Consider the following 16,841-nt stretch of genomic DNA (forward strand, 5'->3'; position numbering starts at 1 on the left):
TAAGACCCAACTTAAGATATTAAGTAATTGACTCATTATAATCAAATCCACTTCTTTTAGCCCCTGTTTAATTACAGGAAGACGCACACCAGGCTCTGTTTCCCTGAAAGCAGTGGAAATGGCTCTCTTGTCTATTGCTCCGGGAGGCTTCTCTGCCCCCACACCATGTTCCTGCTGAGGTTTTCCTCTCCCTACCTGCCCCAGGGAGTGGTGGGAGCTGCTCAGTGGCGTTTGAGCACAGGTAGTGACACCGCACACTGTTGCCACCCCATGGCACTGAGCTTGGGCATCTCCCCTCCTGGCTCTGGGTCAGCATCAGCGTGAAAGACCTTCCTGAGGGGTCACTCTGTGGGTTGTGGGATAAAAAAAAAACAAGGTGCCCAAGCTCGCACTGATGCTCTGTGTGCTGCATCCCAAGAGGGCAGTTACATGTAAGGGGATGTTTATTAAGTATTCGTATACTTTAGGCAAGTGACTCATGTAAACCTGGAGCCTCAGCTTGCAATTTTGCTGTCAGAAAAGATAGTCTTCTGAGTCACCTTTCAGAGAGCTTGCCTTTCTCCATGGTCCGTGTATGGCCTCTGGGGCTCTGTGTAAAAATATATATATGTGTGTGTGCACGTATGCACACCCATGCATATGCTTATATATAAGCATATAATGGTGAATTGAGTCTGGCTAGGATGGAGTTAACTTTCTTCACAGCAGCCTGTATGATGCTGTGTAAGGTTTTTTTAAATATATGTATATGCACACATAATACTTAGAGGTTTGTGAATTCTTCCGTTAATCTCAAAGCTCTTGTTCTGTAACCAAAGTGCCTTCTCATGGTCAAAATGGAAGGGGAAAAAAAAAACAAACCCAAACAGTATTTATTTTGGGACATAATTCTTTGAATTGGTGATAGTTAGAGGGTAAGAAGAGCCAATGTAGGGGTTAGATGTGTAGCACCTCAATGTCATACACCTGCTTGCCTTTGGGGTGCCTTGTGTCCCTTCAGCAGGGAGTCCTTGCTTGTCTGTGTGCTGGCCTGGCCTGAGGTCATCGCTGCTGAGGGACTGGGGCTGAACCTCTTGCTCTGTTTTGACAAAGATGGCTCTTGGCTCCTCTTCCCCACTGTGTCTGACGGTGGCTGTGCAGCAGGGTACATATATTGTTTAGTTTAACAACTTGGTGCGACTGCTGTCAAGCTACCACAGCCTGGACGTTCTTTTGTCTCCCGTTTTCGATGTAGCTTAAAACTTCTTGCATGCATGCACCCCAGGCTCCTGCTCTTCTGCTCTCTCTACTGCAGCTGGAGTGCCATGGCCACCCGGGGAATCGCAGCTGGTCCTCATCCTGCTGGCACGTTTCTAAGCCAACAAGGGGAGGTTTAACCTTTATGACCATACGCCAGCCCTCTGTTGTCAGATCCGATTCCTCAAACTCTTTCCGTGCTCTTCCTTTGTAAAATGACTTTACAAAGCTTTAAAAGTACAGCTAAGACACAGAAGGCTTTGTGGCAGTTGTCCAGCCTATTACACTGGCTAATATTTTCTTGTAACATCTAGAAAATAAACTAGAGAACAGAGCTTTTGGTCTGTCTCTTGACAGAGATGCTTTTGAGTTCCCTCTCTTATGCATCACAGCATTTTTAACTTATCAAATAAGAACGATAACTTTAGTCTTTCAAAGATGATGAGGTGGAGGAAGAAGGGAACCATAAAGCAATAGAGAGTAGAGAGGAGGAACGAAGGGTAGGGAAATGCGAAAGTCAATGTTAGATGTGTTTAGAGCATGTTTTTTTTCATAGGTGCCATAAAACTCTAATTAAATGCAGCATCTTGAAAGTACTTTTATGGGTTGCAACAAAAGTGTGGCAGTGAAAGCAAATGCTATTACTATGTTATGTTTTACTTCACCTATGTTGGACCAATTTTCAGCTTTACTTCCAGACTTAATTACTGTACCATGAATCATGGGGAGGTCCATCAACACCAATGGTGTTATTCCGCCACAAAGCTGCAGTAACAGAGCTGTCTCCTTTTTCTAAGTGACCTGGAGCTATCACCTCCTATTTTAACCGCAATCAGTTACGGCCTGAGTGGTTTTATATGAGAAAGCTCTGTTAAATTTATCATGGTCTAGACTAAAGAATGACTGGGTACTTCGTTTTTTCGCCACCCTTTTGATTTCTCCATTATTTGTAGATTTAATTCTGGAATGTGTGAGTTAAAAGGTTTTCTTCTTTTTAAGAAAAAACAACCGCCTTGTGAAGGAAACTCAAAACTGAAGAAAGCCTTGACAAAAGTGGTAATAAGAGCTGTCTTAGCCATGCAGGTGAGAAAGTAAAGGTCAGGTTGAAGTGGTGGAGGCTGGCTGCCCTTCCTGACCCTGCGTGCGACTTAAAAAAATCCTGAGGTGGCCCTGGGTAGGCAATAGCCGTTTATCCTCAGGGCTTTCCTTGTTGTGGGGAAAGGTGAGGCTGGGCGTACAGCTGGATGCTCTGGAGATCCTGTAGCTTGGACTTGGCAGCCTCCTGGGGACAGTGTTTGGCAGGCTGAGAGAGTTGGGGTTGTTCAGCCTGGAGAAGAGAAGGCTCCGTGAGACCTCATAGCAGCCTTCCAGTACCTGAAGAGGCCTAAAAGAAAGCTGTGGAGGGGCTGTTTGCGAGGGCATGTAGCACTAGGATGAGGGGCAATGGCTTTAAACTAGAGCAGGGCAGGTTTAGATTAGACATTAGGAAGAAGTTCTTTCTAATGAGGGTGGTGTGACACTGGCCCAGGTTGCCCAGAGAGGTGGTGGAGGCCCCATCCCTGGAGACATTCAAGGCCAGGCTTGATGGGGCTCTGAGTGACCTGATCTACCTGAAGATGTCCCTGCTCACTGCAGGGGGGTTGGACTAGATGGCCTTTAGAGGTCCCTTCCAACCCAACACATTGCATGATTTAGTATCTCTTGAGTCATCATAGCCCCATGCGTGTCATGTCTTCAATCTCCCACATACATAGCATGTCCAACCTCAGAGGGTGTTGGCTGTTACCTACCCCACAAATAGGATGCAGACTAAGGAGCTGGTGCTTTGCCGGGTGGACAGGAACAGAGACCTCCCCGACAATTGCTGTCTTAACTGAGGCTGCTGGAAAAGCAGGAAGTTTTGCAGAGGGGCGGCAGAAGGTCTTGGGCAGAAAGCAAGTTGTTGCTATTTCAGTGACGCTGCAGGATTTGGGGTATGTCTGTGTCACATGGAGGCTGAAGAGCTGTCCCTGTGGCACAGGGAATCGTTAATGACTTCCTTATCCACAGGTCTCCGGCTCATCTGTCCCTGTGAATTTGAAGCAGCTCAGTAGGCGTCAGACATTAGGACTATTCTTGAGATACTTGCTCATTAGCAGGAATTACAATTGCCACATAGTTTGAACTGATTAAACAGCCTAATGATCATTACTAACAGTAGTAGCTATTGTAGTTAAGAGTGCAATTGATGTATCAAAGTCTTATATTTTGGAGGTATAATTCTGTCCCTAGGGAAAAAAATATGTTCCTGCTCCCTCCCAGGCACAGTGCATCATACCAACTATGTGGAAATGGTCCGAAAAGGATTATTTTCCTTATCAGCATCAGCTATTGGCCATTGGAGAAAGGATGTTGGATGGGTTGGAGCAGTGATTTGATCCTGTGTGGCAGGTCCAAAGCTCCCACGTAACGCTGCCGTGGGAGTCACAGCTGTAAGTGATGCTGACATGAGCAGGCTTGATGGGCTGGTGCCCGTGTGACAGCAAGGATGTCTTGGCATGCCCAATTTGAAGAGACAGCACTCTGAAAAAATCTATGTTGCTTTCCTTGGTTTGCTGTGAACAGAGTTTTTGGGGTTTTTTTAATAATGCATTGTTTGGATACTATTGTTTCTAATACACCTGCCTAAAATGTTAAATCTTTGCCTTGTAGATTTTGGACTGATTTAAACAAGGACCAGCTAGCATGGCCAGGACTTGGGTTATTTTCCATGTAGGTGCCTGCAACTGCATGCATGTTAATATAGAGACTCTGTGCCTGGGACTGCCAGCATTACTGCAGTATATTAGATACTAGAATTTTTGTCTTGGAATATTTACTTCTCATATTTTGTGCCTGGATTCATTCTAGGCTTATATTCACCTTGCGATGGAAGTCATCCCTGTAATGCTATTTTTAGACCCTTACGTCTAGTGCCATGAACTGTGCTCGTTGTAAATGCTTCAACGGGTGGATATACTTTCCCTTTTAAAATATCCTGGGTAGGAGACTTTTGCTGCAAGGTCACGCATCCTAAATTTAACTTTTCTTTCTGTGCCTTTGCATGTGTACATTGTTTGGTGTTTGTTCTTTTTTTCACTTGGGAGGTGAAGACAGTGCGTGTTTCTTATTGTTAGTGTGCTCATTTTCTGGTGAATTACTTTGTATTGCAATTCTCCCTCGTTCAGTATTGCTGTAATAAAGCCAACTGCGACGAAGAATGATATCAAGTTGGAAAAAGAGTTGAGAGCTACATTATGATACAAATGTTAAAAAAAAAAAATTACTTTAAACTGCTGAAGGAACAAGAGTTTCTAATATCTGCAATAATCAAAACAGTAAAAAAAAGAACAATTTTCAGGAATAATGTGGCAGTTAAAAATGCTTATCTTGGATATGATTATAGTTAGCATTAAAGTGGTGTTTTACATCTTTTAAAATGCTGTACAAATATTTACTGATTCGTGATACTATTAGGAGGAAGATGGGGGACTGTAGATTTTTGGTGATAGGGCTGAGATAAAGGTAGCATTCACGCGGAGTCCCTCTGTGCTCCAGAATTTCGTTCATCAGTAATGAAGATGAGAAGTACTTTTGTCAAGTATTAGGATTAGATCCGGTAAGGATTTATGCATGTAAAAAAGGTGGGTGCTGCGGTGCCTGTGGCCTGTACACCTGAGCACAGGGACCGTTGGCATCTGAAAGTGTCTGTGGGAATGGGGGCTCCTTCTTCAGCACTGAGGGAGTTTTTCACGGTCATATCAAATCTGTCTGTTGAGATTTAGCAGTCGCTAAGTGCTAGCGTGAAGCTGCTCTGCTCCCGTGAAGTACACAGGGTAGATCACCGTGTGCCCGGAACAGTGGTTACAGCCCACGGCAGGAAAAGACATGCATTTTGAGGGGGCAGGAATTTTTTTCCTAACAGAAAACGCTGAGGAAACATGCTGTTTTTTTTTTTTTCCTTTACGCTTGGACTTTCTGCTGTGTTGTGCAGGGGGTACCCGGAAAGGTCTGCGTGGAGGGTGAGAAACAAGCAGTTGATATGCCCAGTGGCTGCATGCGTAAATGCACTGCTCCGTTCTGCTATGAAACAGGAAGGTTATTTTTTCAAAGGCACTGAAGAACTGAGGGTTTCTGAGTGTAAAAGGAGCCTTGGATAAGCCTCTGGCTTGAGGCAGCGATCAGATGCGGGAGGTCGAGGGCCCGACCGCAGCTTTGCACCCGTGGGAAGTTCTCTTTCCTCGCTCTGTGCCGTAAGCTCTGTGCATGCACAGCGCTATAAATAGCTTTTAGCAGGATTGCGACCGTCGTTTGAAGAAATGTGACATATTGCAGAGTGCCACATGGCAGTATGCTGTAATACGCTGTGATAATAATGGAAATATAAGCAACTGTGAACAGCCTATAATTTTAGTTGGCGTACTTAATCGATAACGTGTTGGCTTCACCTGGGCTGAACCAAAGCCTGCTCTGGAAACAAGGAGGGCTTGGGAAGTTGTTATAATGCATGACCAGGTAATGAGGACAACATCTAGCAAAAAGTTTATTTAGTGAAGATAAAAGTGCATCTCCCTGAAGTAACTTCGCTCCATATATATTTTATGGATGTGTATGACAACTTTACTTTGCAGGAATCTCTGTATAATAGTAAAAACAGGAATTATGTTGCTCACCAGGAGCTAAATTGTCCCATATATTGTCAGATGGGGTAAATGTTTTCAGGCTGCTATAATTTTCAACATATCCTATTTATTGCTGCAATTATTGTTTCACTGTTAACAATAATTTGGCTCGGGGTTTTGTTGCCAGGTACTTGCTTTGTTTAAACACCAGAAAATATATTCCATTTAAAAAAAAAAAAGCCTTTGTATTTCAAAGCATTTGCTTGCAAATTTGACAACATTTAAAATATTGAAAAGCCTTTTTATTTTTTTTTCTCCTCCCTTGTCTTGACCTGTTTATGGGGAGGAAACATTAAACCTTGATAAGCTCTTTGAATTAATTTCATGACCTTGTCCTTGCAGCTCTCTCCTGTATTTGTGCAGCCCCTCTGAAAGTGGAGTTTGGGCCATAGCTGGACGTGGCAGGGGTGTGTGAATGAATAAAGGACCCTACTCCCCTTTACACCCACTGTAAGTCCGCTTTTTCTGATCCTGAGGCTGCTGTGGTCTGTGACTTGGGGGGAAAAAAAAGAATTTGCAAGCTCCTCAGGAGCTTTGGAAGCCTCTAATCAAGAGCTATTGTCAGCGCAGACAAACTCGATTTACATCGTTTCCTGGACCCAGCTTTGTGCTTTACTTCTGCAGTGATTTTTGCAAACGCTGTCTCTAGGTTAGTGTGACCTTCCCGCCAGCCTGGCTCACCCCGGCCGATGTGCTGTTCTCCCTGGGGGAGATTTGGGGAAGTTTTGCGTGAGCTGGACAAGTTTCTGGTGGCTTTTCTGCAGGGCCGGGACCAGAAGACTAGGGCAGTGACGAGATCTGACGATAGTTAAACTGGTTTGGAGCACAAGTCTGGTGAGGAGCGGCTGAGGGAGCTGGGGGTGTTCAGCCTGGAGAAAAGGAGGCTGAGGGGAGACCTTCTCGCTCCCTACACCCCCCTGAAAGGAGGGGGTAGCCAGGGGGAGTCGGTCTCTTCTCCCAAGGAACAAGCGATGGGACAAGAGGAAAAGGCCTCAAGTTGTGCCAGGGGAGGTTTAGGATGGATCTTAGGAAAAATGTCTTCACTGAAAGGGTTGTCAAGCATTGGAAGAGGCTGCCCAGCGAAGTGGTGGAGTCACCGTCCCTGGAGGTATTTAGAAGCCGGGCAGACGTGGTGCTGAGGGATGTGGGTTAGTGGCGGTTTGGTCAGAGTTGGGTTGATGGTTGGACTTGATGATCTGAAAGGTCCCTTCCAACCTAGATGATTCTATGATTCTATAAATATTCTCAGTTCCTCTGGGAAAGCAGCCTAAAAAATCAGTATCTGTGCACCGTAGCCACTTGCAGGCCCTTGCTACCTGGCCTGCTGGAGGGGGGCAAGCTTTAGTGCTCTCTGGCTCTTTATCGCGTGGGCAGAGCAATGAAATCTCCCGGCTGGAGAGCATCACGGGGAACCTCTGGAAGGTGAGGTATGGGCTGTGCAGGCTGGGGGTGGGACACCAGGAAAGCTGCAGGCTGACCAAACAAATACCCTTAATTTCCACATGCATTAAAAAAAAAAAACATTACTTTTGGGTTTAGTTTCACACCAATTCAGAATGAGGTGTTACTTCGAGAGCAGGCTTGGGGTCCCTGGTGTGAGAGCTGTCTGCCTGGAGGGCTGCCCTGAGATGCAGGTGCCGAAAAATTGGGCTGTCTGTCTGCCAAGTGAAGTAGCTATGGGGATGCTGGGAGTGTGGCTGGCTAGGAAATTGGGTGGAAGCCACGGATGACATAAGAGGTTTTGACTGCCAAAGCTGTCTGTAAGTAAAGGTCTGGGCTTTTGGGCCAAGGCTGGCCTTTTCTAACTTTTTCCCTCAAAACATATCCCCTGATTTAAAAGGAGGAGGACCTGCACGAGGCCAGCTGCGTTGCCGCTTCTCTGGGTGAGAGAAGAAAGGGCAAGCCCTGTTCGTTGTTACCTAAGGTCCATGCTAACCTCGTGGCCTCCCACCGTGATAGGAGAGGCGATGCCGTGCCCCCCTGTGCTGTGCCCTTCGCGAAGAGCAGCGCAGCCGCTAGGTACCGCGCACTATCAAAACCTTATCTTAGCAAAATCAAAGGTCTTTGCAGGTTGCAGTCGGGTCTGTAGGGTATTGCTCGCTCTCTCTTTAAACGTTTTTCTCTTTGGCGATCTGTGACTATCCCTAAGATCAAGGTGTTATTCTTTCGTTGGAAGATGTTTTATTTCTACAGCATTTCTTTACAACAGAGACAAGTTTGTGCTCTAACGATGGGCACAAGTGTTTAAGCCAGGAAAGCTAGCGTTAGCATAAAATTGTTATGTGCTGTTGGCATCGAGTGTGTTACTCCCACTGTTTTCCGAATGTTGTACTTCAGTGTGCGGGTTCCTAGAAAGTCTGTGCACATGTGAAAATATTTAAATAGCGTGTGTTTTCCATAAGCGCTGAGAGGCACCCGACAGATACACTGCGGTGAAGTTTAATGTTTTAAATATTCCTCGCTGAATAAATAGAAGTAGATCACCCATGAAGGATGACTGTTTATTCCACTCATGAGAAGACCTTGATCATATATTAATGAGGAGTATAATACTTAACCTTCAAGGGTGAAATACTCTATATATATGCAAAATCCCATATTGCCACACCTTGAACTTTGTATAACAGCCAGATACCTTTGCTGCACTCCTAAATATGTCCCGTATCTATTTGCCCCGTGTATTCCTGCGCTTGCATTATAAGGTAATAAATAATGACATCTAGGGGTTAAAGAGTCTTCATCAGGGCTGCTCTGAATCGATTAATCAGTAACTATCGATTACCGGCATGTTCTATTAATTTCATTATGATGTCTAAAGGGCAATCCATAGCAATTAAATAAAAAGTCATCTGATAGCTCGTGGTAATTGAATTTGTAAATTTATTAGCTTATGTTCATTCACTCCAAATACCAGTAATTAGTATTTTATGCAACTGTTTTGAAAGTGAGAATTCTTTGGGGATTCCTGTAATTGGGACAGACAAACCTATTTCACTGGGAACCCCAATGCTGGGGAATGCTAATGATTTGCAAATAAAGGGAGGAACTCGTAACTAAGCTTCCTATGCACAGTGTCTTCTGTGTACGCGCAGAGAAACGAATAGACCAATTGCCGATTCCCAAAGATTTTTCTCTTACTGTAAACATTTCCTTACCATTCTTTGTATTTCTCGTAGGCCACATTTGATTTTTAGTGCGGTGCTTCAGCTGTTAATAATTTAAAAAGGTATTTCTTTTGTGGCAGAGGGCCCTGGTGTGTGGCTATGCCTTCGGATTTCCAATGCGAAACCAGCTCCAACTTTGAAATGAGGGGGGGGGAAAACGGATTTCTCAATGGTAGATGGACTGTCCTGCAGTAAATACCGGGCCATCTATTCTCAGCATTGATTGTAACTACACACAGTCATTCCAATCGCGTGGAGAGACGGTCTACCATTTGGAGTAATTATTCCTTTGGATTACGCCATAAATATGCCGGCTAGGTGAGGAAGGAAGAGCAGCGTTTCTCTCGGAGCTTTCAAAAGCTTTTGGATTTTTGCTTTCCTTGGGGAAGCTAATAACTAGTATAGAGACAAATGCAGACATTATCGGGCAAAATTAAGGTATAAATCACCAGAGAGAGAATCTCGGCGTTGCTCTGCAGCGGTCGGGGGGGAAATCTGATTTTGCACTCTGCATTCTGTGTCATGTCTGTAGCTCTGTCACAGCCCATTTGTTTGCCGTCCCTGGCACCTCGTTCTTCTTCACTTGAGCATGTGGCTGATAATGACACGCTGGGTTAAGGGGTATCGGAGACTCTGTCTGCGCCGGTGGAGGCAGCCATCGGTAACGGTCCTGCCGGCAGCGGGCCGTGGGCCCTGTCGCTTGTGTCGGCTTCGTGCCTGCAGTTGCAGTTCGGCTGCAGTTTCGGCTCCCATCAAACCTTGTTCTTTGACTTGATCTCACCATTTCTGCATCTAGCTGTGTTCTGCCATTCCTTTTTGGAATAATTAAGGTTGATGCTGGTCGTAGAATCATAGAATGCTTAGAGTTGGAAGGAATATTAAAGACCATCCAGTCCCAACCCCCTGCCCTGGGCAGGGACACCTCCCACCACACCAGGTTGCTCCAAGCCCCGGCCAACCTGGCCTTGAACCCCTCCAGGGATGGGGCAGCCACAGCTTCTCTGGGCAACCTGGGCCAGGGGCTCACCACCCTCAGAGTGAAAAATTTCTTCTTGATATCTCATCTAAATCGCCGCTCTTTCAGCTTAAAACCATTCCCCCTTGTCCTGTTGCTCTACTCCCTGGCAGAGGCCCTCCCCATCTAATCGTGAAGGCTTTGCTTCTGCAAGCCATGTGCTGTCTGCAGCCTGATGATAGAGAGGAAGGATGGGACAGTGGGGCTATTATGGCAAAGGCAATGAGGGCTTTCTTTTGAAATTGGAACAAATGGAATATTTTAGCTAAAATCTCTACCCCTTCCAGAGGGATGCATACATAAGCTCTGACAAGGAAGGCATCTTCATCCCCAGGATGGAGTTCCTCGTCGGAATAAGAAATGCTGTTGCTTCTTGCGCAGCAGTCGGGTTGGACACTCATCTTGGCGTGGGTAGTCCAGATGAATCTCCTGCTCTGAATGAGATGGTGAAAGGATGTGAATCCGGATCTTTACCGTGCTGTGTGAATGCCCAATCCGCGAGCTGTTACCTGTCATGGCTGTTCTGTGGCGGTTGTTTGAGTGATACAAGTGATTAGTTTCTGTATCGGTGAACGAGCTGTGTCCACCACTGGACAACACACTCTGTGAGACTGAGGAGTCCAGGACTGTCCAACTTCTGTTAGTCATTTGGTGACTTCAATTTGTAACCTTTTCTTGAACCTTCCTCTATGAAATGTAAGGAGAAAAACTCCTTTAGTGTCTTTTTATCCAATGTGGCTACTACTTCCTTAATAATTATTTTTGTTCATCTCTATTCTTCTTCCAAACGTTCTCTTTTGAGTTACGGCTACTGGAGCTGCCTACAATATTGAAGTAGTGCTCCAGCCAGCTCCTCTTCCACGAAAAAATGGCTTTAGCTTGGTGGGGCACCAGCTTGCAGTGTCAGTTCTTTACTCAGGCTGCTGTTTCCTGGGGTGCAGGACAGACCGTGCTCCTCCTGCAGCCCCTCCCATGCAGTTTTGGTTGGGCTGCAATGTGAAATGCATGTCACACAGCTGAGCCAAATGATCTGGATGGTGCTTTTTTGCTGTCCGCTCTTATTTGTTGCGCTCTTGTTTCTGGTGCTACCTGGAAACTAGCTTTCCTGACATGGTTTTGTTTGTTTTCTTTCCCCAGGTCTCAAAACCACTGCACGGTACGTTCCCAGGAATGGCCGTTGTGGAACTGCAATGGGAATGCACCCGCTCCGCTGTCAGAGAGGATTGCCTTCTCAGGTATGTCTTTAATCCATTTAGGATGGCCTAAGCTGATTTCCATTTTTTGTCTTATCCTCCTTACTTTAATCAGACATTGTGCGCTACAAAGTGAAATGTTTAAGGATGTCTCTGCCGATAAACAGACCTGAGTGCTGGCGAGGTACTCTGCAAACCAGACATTAGTTTCTCCAAGCTCCTGTTGATGGGCATTAATAAAAGATTAAATTAGGGTAATATGGTGTAATCTTTCATAGTTGATATTTTTACGTTCTAAAAGTAATTGTGATGATGTTGTGTATTTCATCCTCTGACAGCCATATGTTGGCTGGCTCTTTCCCAGTTGTGGGATGCGAGTATTTGTTGAATGCTACTGCTTTTTTCTATTATCAATTCTACCACTTGTGTTTAGTAATGGGCTATACTAATATGGATAAATCCACTAAATGGATTCATTTGCTAGTAAGATGTAGGTGGTGTCTTTGAAAAGAATAACATCCCAGATTGTTTCAATTATGTCGGTCACAGACTTCTTTTTATTGTCCTCTTACTTCCCTTATCTGTACGCTACAGTTCCCAGGTTCTGTCACATATTGATTACCATTAGCTTCCTCTTGAGTTTTTAAATGATAATTAAAAATATTTGGTTTAGTTCCTTTCCCTTTAAGGAAGACTGGCATCTCTGTGTTTGCTTTATAATAGCATTGTTGTTTCTATTTGCAAAACTGTGGTTTGTTGGGCATCTGGGTATTTTTTTTAAGGTGTATGATAACAGAGAATTTGTTTTGTGTGTGTATATGTATATATATAGTTGTTTTTTAATCCTCATGAATCTGACTTGTGTTGAGCTTTGTGAAACTGGCCCTTTAAAAGCTGCATGTGTGTGATTACAGTTTAGACTACCCTTTCCTTTCACATAATAAATGTAATCAAGTCATGATCACTTGCACTCAAACAGCTGATTTCCACTTTTGTGGTCAATTCCTTCTAATTTACTAAGAAGATGACCAATGTGTGACTCTTCTCCTTTCCACACCTCCATCATGGCTGCAATATTGGGTTAAGAAATGCAAATCTATAGTTTTTATGATCTTTGAAGGCTCTTCTGATACTGTTACGTGTACTCCAAGTTTTTTTTTCTTATCTGAAGCCTCCACTGACAGTTGCACGGGCTGTGCTTTCTCTGGTAGGACACCGCTTCATAACTCAGAATAATTTCTGCTGTCTTGCTAGGAACTTGAACCAGCAGTATCATTTAGGAGTGTCACTCGTCTTCCTTTTTTTAAATAGCCGTAAGCAGTGACTTGGTCTCTGCGCCCGTGGAGATCTCGGTGTCCTCAGTACAAACCTGGTTAGGACTCTCTGCTCCTTGTGCAGCTCGCCTGCCGTCATGCTGCGCGTAGACAACTGAGGCATGGGGTTTCTGTGTGTTGTGTGCTCCGTTGATTAATATTTGTCTCGTGCTGTAACTTTGTGCAAATGACCTTTGCGTGGGTTCACTAATTTCTGCAAAACACCCTTTGCTGGTTGCACACTGTACGAACTGTATCTCTCTTCTTTGCTCAGAAGGGACTCGGCTTTTTGTGTGTCCTGGCTTTTGGGAAACCTAGCTGGGATATTCCTGCTCTGATTCCTGCTTTGTTTCTGGTGTGAGAGAGTCCGGGAGCCCTCTGCAGAGCTCTCAGTGTCCCCCAAAGACCCTTCAAGGTTGGTCTGGGGCTCATACCTACCTGCTACAGGGGAAGGCAGGCTTCCCTCAAGGGTTAGAAAAGCAATGAGGCATTTTTCTGGACTAGGAACTGCTGGGTAACAGAGGGCAGGAAGGATGGGGCTTGCTCTGCATGTATGGATAATATCAAAGTTGGCGATTCTTCTTTGAAGCTAGTATTTGGTGAAAGTTTTTATGCCAACCAAGGAAGGCAGTAGATGGAAGCCAGAAAGAGAAGCAGAAATCTATCTCCTACACCCAACACTGCAGTCTGCTTTTCTTCCACAAAGTCTGGAAATGCGTAAAAAGAAATCGATGTATTCTGGGGATATGGGGAAGAAATGTGAGACTCTTCACAAGCGGAATTGCCAGGTCTTTGTAACTTCCAATGTGTGTAGATAAGACAGGTTTCTCTTTTTTATTTTTTTTTTATGGAAGTCATATGGCAAAAAATTTCACTTATGAAAGCAGCATTAGATAGTCCTGGCATAAGTCTTAACAAGTGTTATCCACCTTATAGCCATAAAAATGTTTACGCTAGAGACTCTTCTATGAATTTATTTCTCTCTAGCATAAGGGTGCCTGCGTAAGCCGCCACCTGTGATCCATGCTGTCCAGGTCAAAAGACTTCAAAGGGGTTTTGGGGGAGAATATCTTCTTTTTGCATCTATGCATACAGAGGCTGAGATTAGCCTATTTGCAAAATCCTTTTATATTCCCTTCCCTCTGCTTCTCCCTCCCCTTTTCTTTTTAAGACATCTGTTTAAAACTCCGCATTTAGGCCAGACAGGGGTCTCTCGATTGCACAAGCATGCTCCTGGCTCTCTGATTCAGCCAATTAAGGGCTCGGCTAGCTAACATTACCATTTTAATGCTACTTATTGGGTGGCACAATTTGCTGCATGTGAAGAATAGAGTTCATGCCCCGCGATGTGCGAAGTGGCTTATTTGGCACGTCTGTTGTTCAAGAAATCTTTAATTAACAGCGGTTGCATTATTTGTTTTCTCTGACTGAGGTGGGGATGGGGAAAATGGAAACAAGCAGCAAACACACGGATTAATTGTCAAATTAAACAGTTTGTGCTGTTTTGCTTAGGGTCTTGTTCTGGTGCTCATCCCTGGTATGTTTTGACTGTGTTGCTGTTTTCTTGTTGCTTGCATAGATTTTAGGAGAATATGGGGTCTGATACTGGTGATTTTAATGTGAGAGTTAATCAGAATTAACTCTAAATTACCAGTGGAATCGTGTTGGGGTAAGATTGGCTTAAGCTTTGGAAATAAAAAAAAAAAAAAAAAGCTTTGTGTTATGCTCAAAATGTTGTTAATGGACAAAAAGGAACACACCCTAAATGCAGTGTTTTGAATATGTTAGCCTAATAAAAGTCATAATCTCATCAAAATACAACTAATGGGTATTATTAATCCAGTTACGATGATATGCACTTATAGTTCAAACCATCTAGTTAATATGGAAAAGGCTCTCTAATGATAGAGCCGAAGGCGAGCTGCTGCTCCGAAGGCAGGGATGGCGAGTGAGGCCAGCTGGGCTTCAGTGCTGGCGGTGGAGGTTATTTATTCATAATAGCTGCAGCCTTATTTATGTGCTACGCACAAAAAAACCATCCTGTATGCGGGGGCTAGGAGGAAAACTGCATAACTTGTAGCACCAAAAGGCCGGCTCCTGGGCTCAGGCGATACCGGCTAAATGTAAACCTGAATAAAAATATACGGGTGGCTGGACTTGAGACCATAATAGCCCGCAAACTTATTGCGGATGCAAACTCCACCTGTGTGTGGCTTGGGTTAGAGGTCTCAAAAGTATGACAGCCATAACTAGAAGGAAAAAAAAAAAAAACCAAAAACAACCTGAGTGTGGGTTTTTTTTTTTCCTTAAAAGATTAGCCTGGATGTTGAGAACGTTAATGAACTGAAAGTGCCTCGCTGAGGTCAGGCTGTCGGCGGGTGCACATCAGCAGCTCTCCGTAGGTGCAGCCGTAATGATTTGTAATGACAGAAAAAAACGAACCCTGCTGGGACGCTGTACCCTAAAGCAAGGAACACGGAGAACAGGGGACAGTGCTGAGGTACCTGGGTAACGGCTGTGTTGCGAAGGGCCAAAATAGACTGATTTGAACAAAGCAATCCCAAACCAACACCCCGCAACGGTTGTCCATGTTTCTGTATGGGTCATGAGCATGTGTTAGAGTGATGTGAGTGTTCACTGCACAGGTTGCTGTATTCCCGCATCCCACGTCGATGGTAGCTTATCCTGAGTCTGTCTGTGTGGCTCTACTTACTCCACTTTGAAAGCAGAGCAAATGTACTGCTGCAGAGAGCTATTCCTGGTGCATACTAAGGGCACTTAAGTATTTTCCATGTTAACTAGCCTTGAAACAGCTGAATGACCCCCTGTTAAGATGCTTTTCTCTTTTTTTTTTTTCTCTTCATATCCTATGGCTTGAAGCTGTGTCGGATGAAGTTCTTCAGAGAGTCGTTTGGTGCTGGGCACTAAACTAAGCCAGAGAAATTTATTAGCTTTTCTGCCTCTTATTTCTATAACTTTTTGATTGTTGCTGTTGGTGAGAGTCAATGAGTGATGTCTTCCCCCAGCGCCGTGAGGGAGCAGCTTCACGCTTTTTATTTTCGAGAGGAGATTCTTTGTTAAGAGAAAGCCGAAAGGGAGGTGGCGGTGACTGGCCTTGGCGTGCAGAGCCTGGGAGCGGAGCGGGCTCTTCCCTCCATCTCCCTGTTTGCTGCTCAGGCTGAGCTTTAGCACAACATGTGGCCTGTCCCCATTGTCTGCAGCTCCACAAAAGCCTTGATTGCTCCTTCCACACAGCTGAGAAACAGTGTGCCGCACGCCCCTTGACTTTAACAAAGTCAGGCATGCAAGACCCCTTGCACCTCTTGGTGTAGCATTAGCAAACATTTATGCAGCGCAGCACACCGTACAGAATTCATAAAACTTTGTAATAAAAAAATATATTAGTGATGCTAGACAACAGGGAGGATGCGATGGTGAGACAGTCGGTGATACAAAGCTACTTGGCAAGTTAAATGACTGGGGAGGGTGTGGGGGATGTTTTTGGTTCAGTTGTTTAAAATAAGGTGGGTTGATTATTTTCGAAGGGTTAACAAACCCTTAGGGAGAGGAAGAAGTTAACAGCCTGCCCAAAGAGAGTAAAAAAAAAACGACCTGGCAGTACAAAGGCTTGTGTAAATGCAAGGTAGATGAGAGGACAGGGGTCCGGCTTTGAAATTTGGAGAACATCTCAAAACTGGTTTTGCGCCTATAAGCTTAGGTTGCAAATAACCATCACAGGTGGGTGACGACGAAGCTGGGGAAAAGCAGGAGAAGCCATATGGGCAGCGTGACACAGGGAGGGGGCCAATTTCTGTGCTCCTTTTTTCCATGTCTTTTTGTGCCGCCTTTTCTGCGGGTGCCACTTGTGCCCACGCAGTGACCCGGCTTTGCGAAACAGCGGTCCTGCCTCTCGGGGGGGCAAGGGCACTTTGTTTCTTGGGACGTGAAAGTTCAAACCCAGGCGGGCCAGGTCCAGCCCTTGGAACTCCTGCGGTAGCTGGCTGAGGTACAAAGGCACGCGTGTCTGCTGAATTTTATGGAGGGCAGGGAAGGAAAATGACCTGCTCGCCCACACTGGGGGCATAAGGTCCCGCGGGCTGTTTGGGTACTGAATCTGTCCGACAGGGGTTTGCAACCGAGCTCGGTGACAGCCAGGACTTCAGACACGCTGTTCTCTGCTTTTTTGTCTTCTTTCTTTAGCTGTTACGGCACCCAATCGA

This window comes from Chroicocephalus ridibundus, chromosome Z (assembly GCF_963924245.1).
Source record: "Chroicocephalus ridibundus chromosome Z, bChrRid1.1, whole genome shotgun sequence".
Lineage (NCBI taxonomy): Eukaryota > Metazoa > Chordata > Aves > Charadriiformes > Laridae > Chroicocephalus > Chroicocephalus ridibundus.